Source organism: Schistocerca serialis, unplaced genomic scaffold (genome assembly GCF_023864345.2).
Source record: "Schistocerca serialis cubense isolate TAMUIC-IGC-003099 unplaced genomic scaffold, iqSchSeri2.2 HiC_scaffold_522, whole genome shotgun sequence".
Taxonomy (NCBI): Eukaryota; Metazoa; Arthropoda; class Insecta; order Orthoptera; family Acrididae; genus Schistocerca; species Schistocerca serialis.
This window is the reverse complement of record NW_026048105.1, coordinates 47,501-59,872: the sequence shown is the minus strand read 5'-3', so window position 1 is coordinate 59,872 and position 12,372 is coordinate 47,501. Positions and strand designations below refer to the sequence as shown.

Sequence of the window (12,372 nt, the reverse complement as noted above, 5' to 3'; positions counted from 1 at the left end):
GAGCCTCCTGCGTGGGAAGAGTCTTTCTAGGCCCTGACCCACGGGAAGCGTGTAGCTTCCCCCATCCCGGACATTTCACGTCGTCACACTACCGGTATTGACTAATAGACTGATTGCTGATAATCATTAGCCACACACTGGGGGAAACGGCCGACAGGGGCGGCAACATAGTGGAGCCGCAGTGTCACTAATGTACAGAGATAGAACAGTTTCGACTGGAACCAGAGTAACCGTATACACGGCACTGATTAGTAATAGATGCAGAGCCATCAGAATACAGATAATATATACAACCGTCCCTATACATGCTGAAAGACTCTGCACACAATGAGAACCACACGTCAGCCAGACACTATCACACACTACTCTCTGCCTCTAACAGGCACACACACAATATCTAACCACCAGCATGGAAGAACATCCGGTGCATCCTCTCCGCCACATTACACAATCCACACTATCATAACCAGACCGGGAGGTCCACCCAGAAAACAGAATATCCCACCCTTCCGACATCCGCCATTGCTCAGCTAAGCCACGAACACCCACACATGTCCTACACAGGGGTGCACCCAACATCACAATACTGCCTCCTGTCACAGTACACAAACAATGGCAGGAATGAAAGACACAGATCTGCCACAACCTTGGAATCGGAGCGCCGCCTGTCATGAGCCACAAGTGCATCCTGACGTGACAAATCGGATGATCCCGCAGGCATGCACTTACGATAATCACTATCAACGAACCTGCCGCCCCCTCCCCCCCCAAAATACACCTTTCCCTACAACGTGTACCTTAACCTAAGCTATATTGTACCTTAACCTAAGCGATATTGTACCTTAACCTAAGGTATATCGTACCTTAACCTAACCTACATTGCGCCTTCACCTAACCTACGTTGTACCTTAACCTAACCTACGTTGTACCTTAACCTAACCTACGTTGTACCTTAACCTAACCTACGTTGTACCTTAACCTAACCTACGTTGTACCTTAACCTAACCTACGTTGTACCTTAACCTAACCTACGTTGTACCTTAACCTAACCTACGTTGTACCTTAACCTAACCTACGTTGTGCCTTAACCTAACCTACGTTGTGCCTTAACCTAACCTACGTTGTGCCTTAACCTAACCTACGTTGTGCCTTAACCTAACCTACGTTGTGCCTTAACCTAACCTACGTTGTGCCTTAACCTAACCTACGTTGTGCCTTAACCTAACCTATGTTGTGCCTTAACCTAACCTATGTTGTGCCTTAACCTAACCTATGTTGTGCCTTAACCTAACCTATGTTGTGCCTTAACCTAACCTATGTTGTGCCTTAACCTAACCTATGTTGTGCCTTAACCTAACCTATGTTGTGCCTTAACCTAACCTATGTTGTGCCTTAACCTAACCTATGTTGTGCCTTAACCTAACCTATGTTGTGCCTTAACCTAACCTATGTTGTGCCTTAACCTAACCTATGTTGTGCCTTAACCTAACCTACGTTGTGCCTTAACCTAACCTACGTTGTGCCTTAACCTAACCTACGTTGTGCCTTAACCTAACCTACGTTGTGCCTTAACCTAACCTACGTTGTGCCTTAACCTAACCTACGTTGTGCCTTAACCTAACCTACGTTGTGCCTTAACCTAACCTACGTTGTGCCTTAACCTAACCTACGTTGTGCCTTAACCTAACCTACGTTGTGCCTTAACCTAACCTACGTTGTGCCTTAACCTAACCTACGTTGTGCCTTAACCTAACCTACGTTGTGCCTTAACCTAACCTATGTTGTGCCTTAACCTAACCTATGTTGTGCCTTAACCTAACCTATGTTGTGCCTTAACCTAACCTATGTTGTGCCTTAACCTAACCTATGTTGTGCCTTAACCTAACCTATGTTGTGCCTTAACCTAACCTATGTTGTGCCTTAACCTAACCTATGTTGTGCCTTAACCTAACCTATGTTGTGCCTTAACCTAACCTATGTTGTGCCTTAACCTAACCTATGTTGTGCCTTAACCTAACCTACGTTGTGCCTTAACCTAACCTACGTTGTGCCTTAACCTAACCCATATTGTACCTTAACCTAACCCATATTGTACCTTAACCTAACCCATATTGTACCTTAACCTAACCCATATTGTACCTTAACCTAACCCATATTGTACCTTAACGTAACCTAATTTGTGCCTTAACGTAACCTAATTTGTGCCTTAACGTAACCTAATTTGTGCCTTAACGTAACCTAATTTGTGCCTTAACGTAACCTAATTTGTGCCTTAACGTAACCTAATTTGTGCCTTAACGTAACCTAATTTGTGCCTTAACGTAACCTAATTTGTGCCTTAACGTAACCTAATTTGTGCCTTAACGTAACCTAATTTGTGCCTTAACGTAACCTAATTTGTGCCTTAACGTAACCTAATTTGTGCCTTAACGTAACCTAATTTGTGCCTTAACGTAACCTAATTTGTGCCTTAACGTAACCTAATTTGTGCCTTAACGTAACCTAATTTGTGCCTTAACGTAACCTAATTTGTGCCTTAACGTAACCTAATTTGTGCCTTAACGTAACCCATGTTGTGCCTTAACGTAACCCATGTTGTGCCTTAACGTAACCCAATTTGTGCCTTAACGTAACCCATGTTGTGCCTTAACCTAACCTATATTGTGCCTCAACCTAACCTATATTGCGCCTTAACCTGACGCACGTTGTCGCTGAACCTGCTCTGTAATTGTTATGCAACTCGTTAAATTAGTGTAGTGTTGCCTAACCGCAACCCTCGCAATATAGTTCGCTATTCGCACTGCCCGGTCCCCTGTGTATCGCGTCATGTTAAACACCTTGCAGGTGTTGCTGACTTTCCACATGCTCCTGCTATACACTGTAATGTGGATAGCAGCAGGACGTACATGCCCCCCCCCCTTCCCCCCTGCCTTCGCAAGCTGGTCGTTGAGAAGTTTGCATGTTCAATGCCCTTCGCATGCCGACGTACTCAGCCTACGTTGTGGTACGGCCTGTCACCTGTCCGCCGATGTACGCAAAACCCACAAACTGTACTGCACATTGGTCCGTATGTACTGAATGATACATCGTGGCACATGTGTGACCGTACGACGACTGCGCCTAGCAACGGCAGACCATACAGTCCAAATATTGTGCACGCAGCTACGTGTCGTCTCCCTATAAGAGCTGGATTGCAGTGTGGTACGCCATTCAGACGTGTGGGAGGAACGGACGCCCTGGATGGCGATCAGCATGAGCAGTCTGTTGATGTAGTGGAGCGTGTATTCGGACGTAGTCGTCTCTTCTCACACACCGTGATAGCATGTTGCACCGCGTTCCACATCTGCGACATCCTGCAGAGGCCGGCTGACAGTCGTTCGCGCAATGGACACCGCATACGTACGGGGGCTACCTTCCACGTGTTCTCGAGGCGTGCACATGTTGTTGCGTCTATGTGGGCAGACGTAGTGTGTTGTGACACCTGACACAGGCATGCAATACTCGTTGCAAATGGCGATGGACGTCTACGTTTGCTGGTGACGTTACGCAAATGAACAACAGGTAACCCGTTGTGGTGCGGTTGTTCTCGCTAGAGGTGAATCAGTGTTGGCGACGATCGGTCGAGCTATTAACCGGTTGTTTCAGGGATACCCACCATGCCCACGAACGTGAAAGGGGACCCACCATGCCCACGAACGCGAAAGGGGATCTGGGTGTGAGGCGATACGCGGCGGTGGCTGGGTGGGACCGTCCCCGGCCGGTGAGGGGGGGCCGCCCGGCGTGCTGGCAGCGCGGTGCGTGGGCGCACGCGCTACAGCCGGCTGGTGGGGGCGGCCAGTGGCAGGCGCGCCGGCCGACGGACGCGGCAGGCGGCGCAGCTGCGCGCCGGCGCCCCCTGCTCGCGGCGCCTTGCGGCCAAAGTAGGTCCTCGCGGGCCCGGTGCGAAGCGCGGTGGCCATCTGCAGTGTGCTGGTCCGATTGAGGACTGTGTGCGCTGAGGATGCGCCGCCGCCCGGCGCTCGGCGCCGCGACGCCGTCTGCTGCTCGGTCGCCCCAGCGGTTCTCGCAGGTGGTTTGTATCGCAGCTGTGCGGACGTGTTGGCGCGTGCGCTGTGCTGGGAGAGTTCGCTTCGGCACCCAAGTGGGGCTTTTGTCCTTCTGTGGCGCTGGCGTTGGAGCTGCCGGTCACCGTAGGTGGCGCGTGTTGTCTCCCGCCGGCAATGCCACGACAGCACGCTCCCGGGCCTCTGTCGGCAGCGGCAAGCTCAGTTGGGAGCACGGGTGGTCGCACCTAAAGCGTCTACTCGCCTAACTCCGGGCGATTGCGCCTCTCTCGAACCCGACCAAGTACTTAGGACGGCGCTGCGCGCCGCCGGGACCTGAGAGGGTTTCGAGGTGTGTTGTGCAGGGGAGCTCAGCCTCCTCCTGTTTGCAGAATAATTGAGCGGACGCTTGCGTGTTCGCGCGGGCCCCCGGGACACACTCCCGGGCGGCCGGCTGCTCAGCTCTAGTTGACGCAGCTCCCTGGTTGATCCTGCCAGTAGTCATATGCTTGTCTCAAAGATTAAGCCATGCATGTCTCAGTACAAGCCGCATTAAGGTGAAACCGCGAATGGCTCATTAAATCAGTTATGGTTCCTTAGATCGTACCCACGTTACTTGGATAACTGTGGTAATTCTAGAGCTAATACATGCAAACAGAGTCCCGACCAGAGATGGAAGGGACGCTTTTATTAGATCAAAACCAATCGGTCGGCTCGTCCGGTCCGTTTGCCTTGGTGACTCTGAATAACTTTGGGCTGATCGCACGGTCCTCGTACCGGCGACGCATCTTTCAAATGTCTGCCTTATCAACTGTCGATGGTAGGTTCTGCGCCTACCATGGTTGTAACGGGTAACGGGGAATCAGGGTTCGATTCCGGAGAGGGAGCCTGAGAAACGGCTACCACATCCAAGGAAGGCAGCAGGCGCGCAAATTACCCACTCCCGGCACGGGGAGGTAGTGACGAAAAATAACGATACGGGACTCATCCGAGGCCCCGTAATCGGAATGAGTACACTTTAAATCCTTTAACGAGTATCTATTGGAGGGCAAGTCTGGTGCCAGCAGCCGCGGTAATTCCAGCTCCAATAGCGTATATTAAAGTTGTTGCGGTTAAAAAGCTCGTAGTTGGATTTGTGTCCCACGCTGTTGGTTCACCGCCCGTCGGTGTTTAACTGGCATGTATCGTGGGACGTCCTGCCGGTGGGGCGAGCCGAAGGCGTGCGACCGCCTCGTGCGTGCTCGTGCGTCCCGAGGCGGACCCCGTTGAAATCCTACCAGGGTGCTCTTTATTGAGTGTCTCGGTGGGCCGGCACGTTTACTTTGAACAAATTAGAGTGCTTAAAGCAGGCAAGCCCGCCTGAATACTGTGTGCATGGAATAATGGAATAGGACCTCGGTTCTATTTTGTTGGTTTTCGGAACCCGAGGTAATGATTAATAGGGACAGGCGGGGGCATTCGTATTGCGACGTTAGAGGTGAAATTCTTGGATCGTCGCAAGACGAACAGAAGCGAAAGCATTTGCCAAGTATGTTTTCATTAATCAAGAACGAAAGTTAGAGGTTCGAAGGCGATCAGATACCGCCCTAGTTCTAACCATAAACGATGCCAGCCAGCGATCCGCCGCAGTTCCTCCGATGACTCGGCGGGCAGCCTCCGGGAAACCAAAGCTTTTGGGTTCCGGGGGAAGTATGGTTGCAAAGCTGAAACTTAAAGGAATTGACGGAAGGGCACCACCAGGAGTGGAGCCTGCGGCTTAATTTGACTCAACACGGGAAACCTCACCAGGCCCGGACACCGGAAGGATTGACAGATTGATAGCTCTTTCTTGATTCGGTGGGTGGTGGTGCATGGCCGTTCTTAGTTGGTGGAGCGATTTGTCTGGTTAATTCCGATAACGAACGAGACTCTAGCCTGCTAACTAGTCGCGTGACATCCTTCGTGCTGTCAGCGATTACTTTTCTTCTTAGAGGGACAGGCGGCTTCTAGCCGCACGAGATTGAGCAATAACAGGTCTGTGATGCCCTTAGATGTTCTGGGCCGCACGCGCGCTACACTGAAGGAATCAGCGTGTCTTCCTAGGCCGAAAGGTCGGGGTAACCCGCTGAACCTCCTTCGTGCTAGGGATTGGGGCTTGCAATTGTTCCCCATGAACGAGGAATTCCCAGTAAGCGCGAGTCATAAGCTCGCGTTGATTACGTCCCTGCCCTTTGTACACACCGCCCGTCGCTACTACCGATTGAATGATTTAGTGAGGTCTTCGGACTGGTACGCGGCATTGACTCTGTCGTTGCCGATGCTACCGGAAAGATGACCAAACTTGATCATTTAGAGGAAGTAAAAGTCGTAACAAGGTTTCCGTAGGTGAACCTGCGGAAGGATCATTACCGACTAGACTGCATGTCTTTCGATGTGCGTGTCGTGTCGCGCAACACGCAGCTACCTGTACGGCTCGCAGTAGCCGTGCGCCGCGTGCGGAACCACGCGTTCGTCTCAAAACTAACGGCAATGTTGTGTGGTACGAGCGCTGAAGCGCTGGAGCGGCTGGCCTGCGGCACCTGGCGCCTGGCGCCGGTTTTGAATGACTTTCGCCCGACTGCCTGTCCGCTCCGGTGTGGAGCCGTACGACGCCCATCGGCCGTGAGGCCGTTGGACACTGAACGCTGGAACAGGGCCGCCACACGCCTCAGTCCCGCCTATGCAACTGTCTCGAAAGAGATGGTGGAAACTATGAAAAGATCACCCAGGACGGTGGATCACTCGGCTCGTGGGTCGATGAAGAACGCAGCAAATTGCGCGTCGACATGTGAACTGCAGGACACATGAACATCGACGTTTCGAACGCACATTGCGGTCCATGGATTCCGTTCCCGGGCCACGTCTGGCTGAGGGTCGGCTACGTATACTGAAGCGCGCGGCGTTTGCCCCGCTTCGCAGACCTGGGAGTGTCGTGGCCGCCTGTGGGGCCGGCCGCGTCTCCTTAAACGTGCGATGCGCGCCCGTCGCCTGGCGGTTCGCATACCGGTACTTACTCGGTAGCGTGCACAGCCGGCTGGCGGTGTGGCGTGCGACACCTCGTACAACGACCTCAGAGCAGGCGAGACTACCCGCTGAATTTAAGCATATTACTAAGCGGAGGAAAAGAAACTAACAAGGATTCCCCCAGTAGCGGCGAGCGAACAGGGAAGAGTCCAGCACCGAACCCCGCAGGCTGCCGCCTGTCGTGGCATGTGGTGTTTGGGAGGGTCCACTACCCCGACGCCTCGCGCCGAGCCCAAGTCCAACTTGAATGAGGCCACGGCCCGTAGAGGGTGCCAGGCCCGTAGCGGCCGGTGCGAGCGTCGGCGGGACCTCTCCTTCGAGTCGGGTTGCTTGAGAGTGCAGCTCCAAGTGGGTGGTAAACTCCATCTGAGACTAAATATGACCACGAGACCGATAGCGAACAAGTACCGTGAGGGAAAGTTGAAAAGAACTTTGAAGAGAGAGTTCAAAAGTACGTGAAACCGTTCTGGGGTAAACGTGAGAAGTCCGAAAGGTCGAACGGGTGAGATTCACGCCCATCCGGCCACTGGCCTCCGCCCTCGGCAGATGGGGCCGGCCGCCCGCGCGGAGCAATTCGCGGCGGGGTCGTGTCCGGTTGCCTTTCCACTCGCCGCGGGGCGGGGCCGTTCCGGTGTGCGGTGGGCCGCACTTCTCCCCTAGTAGGACGTCGCGACCCGCTGGGTGCCGGCCTACGGCCCGGGTGCGCAGCCTGTCCTTCCGCGGGCCTCGGTTCGCGTCTGTTGGGCAGAGCCCCGGTGTCCTGGCTGGCTGCCCGGCGGTATATCTGGAGGAGTCGATTCGCCCCTTTGGGCGCTCGGGCTCCCGGCAAGCGCGCGCGGTTCTTCCCGGATGACGGACCTACCTGGCCCGGCCCCGGACCCGCGCCGCTGTTGGCTCGGGATGCTCTCGGGCGGAATAATCGCTCCCGTCAGCGGCGCTTCAGCTTTGGACAATTTCACGACCCGTCTTGAAACACGGACCAAGGAGTCTAACATGTGCGCGAGTCATTGGGCTGTACGAAACCTAAAGGCGTAATGAAAGTGAAGGTCTCGCCTTGCGCGGGCCGAGGGAGGATGGGGCTTCCCCGCCCTTCACGGGGCGGCGGCCTCCGCACTCCCGGGGCGTCTCGTCCTCATTGCGAGGTGAGGCGCACCTAGAGCGTACACGTTGGGACCCGAAAGATGGTGAACTATGCCTGGCCAGGACGAAGTCAGGGGAAACCCTGATGGAGGTCCGTAGCGATTCTGACGTGCAAATCGATCGTCGGAGCTGGGTATAGGGGCGAAAGACTAATCGAACCATCTAGTAGCTGGTTCCCTCCGAAGTTTCCCTCAGGATAGCTGGTGCTCGTACGAGTCTCATCCGGTAAAGCGAATGATTAGAGGCCTTGGGGCCGAAACGACCTCAACCTATTCTCAAACTTTAAATGGGTGAGATCTCCGGCTTGCTTGATATGCTGAAGCCGCGAGCAAACGACTCGGATCGGAGTGCCAAGTGGGCCACTTTTGGTAAGCAGAACTGGCGCTGTGGGATGAACCAAACGCCGAGTTAAGGCGCCCGAATCGACGCTCATGGGAAACCATGAAAGGCGTTGGTTGCTTAAGACAGCAGGACGGTGGCCATGGAAGTCGGAATCCGCTAAGGAGTGTGTAACAACTCACCTGCCGAAGCAACTAGCCCTGAAAATGGATGGCGCTGAAGCGTCGTGCCTATACTCGGCCGTCAGTCTGGCAGTCATGGCCGGTCCTTGCGGCCGGCCGCGAAGCCCTGACGAGTAGGAGGGTCGCGGCGGTGGGCGCAGAAGGGTCTGGGCGTGAGCCTGCCTGGAGCCGCCGTCGGTGCAGATCTTGGTGGTAGTAGCAAATACTCCAGCGAGGCCCTGGAGGGCTGACGCGGAGAAGGGTTTCGTGTGAACAGCCGTTGCACACGAGTCAGTCGATCCTAAGCCCTAGGAGAAATCCGATGTTGATGGGGGCCGTCATAGCATGATGCGCTTTGTGCTGGCCCCCGTTGGGCGAAAGGGAATCCGGTTCCTATTCCGGAACCCGGCAGCGGAACCGATACAAGTCGGGCCCCTCTTTTAGAGATGCTCGTCGGGGTAACCCAAAAGGACCCGGAGACGCCGTCGGGAGATCGGGGAAGAGTTTTCTTTTCTGCATGAGCGTTCGAGTTCCCTGGAATCCTCTAGCAGGGAGATAGGGTTTGGAACGCGAAGAGCACCGCAGTTGCGGCGGTGTCCCGATCTTCCCCTCGGACCTTGAAAATCCGGGAGAGGGCCACGTGGAGGTGTCGCGCCGGTTCGTACCCATATCCGCAGCAGGTCTCCAAGGTGAAGAGCCTCTAGTCGATAGAATAATGTAGGTAAGGGAAGTCGGCAAATTGGATCCGTAACTTCGGGATAAGGATTGGCTCTGAGGATCGGGGCGTGTCGGGCTTGGTCGGGAAGTGGGTCAGCGCTAACGTGCCGGGCCTGGGCGAGGTGAGTGCCGTAGGGGTGCCGGTAAGTGCGGGCGTTTAGCGCGGGCGTGGTCTGCTCTCGCCGTTGGTCGGCCTCGTGCTGGCCGGCGGTGCAGGATGCGCGCGCCTGCGCGGCGTTCGCGCCCCGGTGCTTCAACCTGCGTGCAGGATCCGAGCTCGGTCCCGTGCCTTGGCCTCCCACGGATCTTCCTTGCTGCGAGGCCGCGTCCGCCTTAGCGTGCTCCTCCGGGGGCGCGCGGGTGCGCGGATTCTCTTCGGCCGCCATTCAACGATCAACTCAGAACTGGCACGGACTGGGGGAATCCGACTGTCTAATTAAAACAAAGCATTGCGATGGCCCTAGCGGGTGTTGACGCAATGTGATTTCTGCCCAGTGCTCTGAATGTCAACGTGAAGAAATTCAAGCAAGCGCGGGTAAACGGCGGGAGTAACTATGACTCTCTTAAGCCCGCTGATTTTCGCAGAGTGGAAGACCGCACCAGGGGCTTGGGGGGGTTACCAGCCCCCCCTCGCACTATCCCTTTTTTTTTTAGTTGGGGGCAGTATTCAGAGAAAAAGTGGTGGCCCTTCCGCTGAAGGTGCCACCCCAACTCCCCCAGCACCTAGCCGGCCAACCGGCCGTGCCGAAAATCTTGTAACTTTTGCAGCTGTATACGCCTGTAGTGAGTGCCACCGCAGCTTCACCACCAAGAACGGTCTCGGGGTCCATCGCCGCCGCCAACACCTTGCGGCCGCCAACGCGGAGATCGTCACGGAGAGGCATCGCGCGAGGTGGACGGAGGAAGAAGTCCTGTCGCTCGCCAAGGCGGAGGCCGAACTGTTCCTCGAGAGGGACGCCCGGTTCTTCTTTGTAAATCAAGAGCTCATCAGGATGTTCCCCGACCGAACGCTTGAGGCAATCAAGTGCCGACGGCGGCAAGCTGCCCACAAGCAGCTTGTCCGCCAATTCATGGAGGCGCTTGAGATCGGTCGGGGGGAAGAACCGGCGTCCCGCCGGGGAGCGGCGAGCCCGCTGCCTGACGCGGGCGAGGCCGCTGCGCCGCCCGTCGACGCAGCCGAGGACTTCGCGGCCGACACCACCGGGCCGCCGCCGGAGGGGCCGACTGACGCCGCCATCTGGGAGCATCTGGCGGGGCTACCCGCTTCCGCCCAGCGTTTCTCTGCCCTGGATCGTGTCATAGGTCTGGGGCGGGGCACGCCGCCCGATGTCATCCTGGGCATGCTCCCGGATGCCCTTGCGTCGGTCGGGTCCAGAGGGGAGAGATCGATCACCAGGACACAGCGGCCGCGCCAACCATCGAAGCGGCCGCCTGCCGCGCCGCCGACGCAGAAGCGCAAGCGGCGCCGCTGGGAGTACGCGAGAACGCAGGATGCCTTCCGACGGTCGCGTGCACGTTGCGTGCGCGGCCTCTTGGATGGCACCCTGCTCCAGCCGCCACCTGCCATCCCTGGTCTGCTGGACTTCTGGGCGGACCTCTTCACCAAGAAGCCCATCTCCACCGCGGGCTTCATTCGTGACCGCCTCCTCCCGCACTCGGAGCCTGTCGCTCCCGAGTGCCTATGGGGGCCGGTCACACATGAGGAGGTCGCCGCCGCGTTGCCGCCCAGGGGATCAGCAGCCGGGCCGGACGGCCTTACCCCAGCGGAGTTGCGGCGCCTGCCGCACGAAGTCCTGGTGAAAGTGATGAATCTCTTCCTTCTGGCCCGCGCCCTTCCGGAACGCCTGCTTCGCGCGCGAACGTCCCTTCTCCCGAAGACGGCTGCACCAACATCCCCCGCTGACTTTCGCCCCATTACGGTCTGCTCGGTGTTGGCGCGGACCTTTCACAAGGTTCTCGCGTCACGCCTGATGCGCGCATGTGCTGTGGACGAACGTCAGCGGGCATTCATCCCTCGGGATGGGATGTTGGAAAATACCTTCATCTTGGACACTGCTCTCACCGACGCAGTTCGCTCCTGCCGCTCTGTCTTTGTGGCATCGATCGACGTATCTAAGGCATTCGATTCGGTAGATCATGCTGCCCTTCGCCCCGTGCTGAAGGCGCATGGCCTGCCGGATTGTTTTGTCGAGTATGTCGAGCGGTGCTACGAGGGCAGCACGACAGTGATAGCGGACGGCGCCGGCGTGGGCGTGTCTGTGCAGCCAGCACGGGGCGTTCGCCAGGGCGATCCCCTCTCCCCCCTCCTGTTCAACTTTGCGGTGGACTACGTTTTAGGCCAACTGCCCTCCCACATCGGAGCTCGGATCCTCGGTCGCAGAGTCAACGCTGCGGCCTTTGCAGATGACGTCTTGCTGTTTGCAGCGACCCCGAGGGGCTTGCAGTCCCTCATCGACGCAGCTACCGCAGCCCTCGCCCACCTGGGGCTGCAGATCAACGCCCGGAAGTGTTTCACCCTCGCCTTAGTCGCGTCAGGGCGCGAGAAGAAGGTGAAGGTTGACAGCAATGTCACCTTCACAGCAGGCAATACCACCATGCCTGCCCTGCGTGTGGGTGAAACCTTCCGGTACCTGGGGCTGCAATTTTCCACGGCGGGTCGCTGTGTCTTCAATCCACGTCGCCACCTGGTGGAGCAGCTTGACGTCATCTCCCGAGCTCCGCTGAAGCCGCAACAGCGCCTCCACGCTCTCACCAACGTACTTCTCCCTGGCCTGTACCACGGGCTGGCCCTCAGCCGCACCCGGGTGGGTGCATTGAAGTCGGCCGACGTCACCATCCGGGCCGCCGTCAGGAGATGGTTCCGCCTTCCGGCGGACACCCCCCTGGGATACTTCCACGCTCCTGTTGCCCAGGGGGGCCTCGGCATTCCA

General features: G+C 56.5%; 2 non-coding genes and 1 pseudogene across 2 annotated transcripts; all 3 read left to right on the top strand.

Annotated features, from left to right (window-relative positions):
• The first annotated feature begins 4,521 nt into the window (after positions 1-4,521).
• Positions 4,522-6,430, top strand: LOC126447645 (small subunit ribosomal RNA). The gene has a single exon (XR_007583830.1). It is a non-coding gene; the product is annotated as a small subunit ribosomal RNA (ribosomal RNA).
• Positions 6,431-6,783: 353 nt separating this feature from the next.
• On the top strand, positions 6,784-6,938 carry LOC126447663 (5.8S ribosomal RNA). The gene has a single exon (XR_007583842.1). It is a non-coding gene; the product is annotated as a 5.8S ribosomal RNA (ribosomal RNA).
• A 188-nt stretch (positions 6,939-7,126) lies between these two features.
• LOC126447660 (large subunit ribosomal RNA) overlaps positions 7,127-12,372 on the top strand; it is a 7,784-nt pseudogene continuing 2,538 nt past the window's right edge.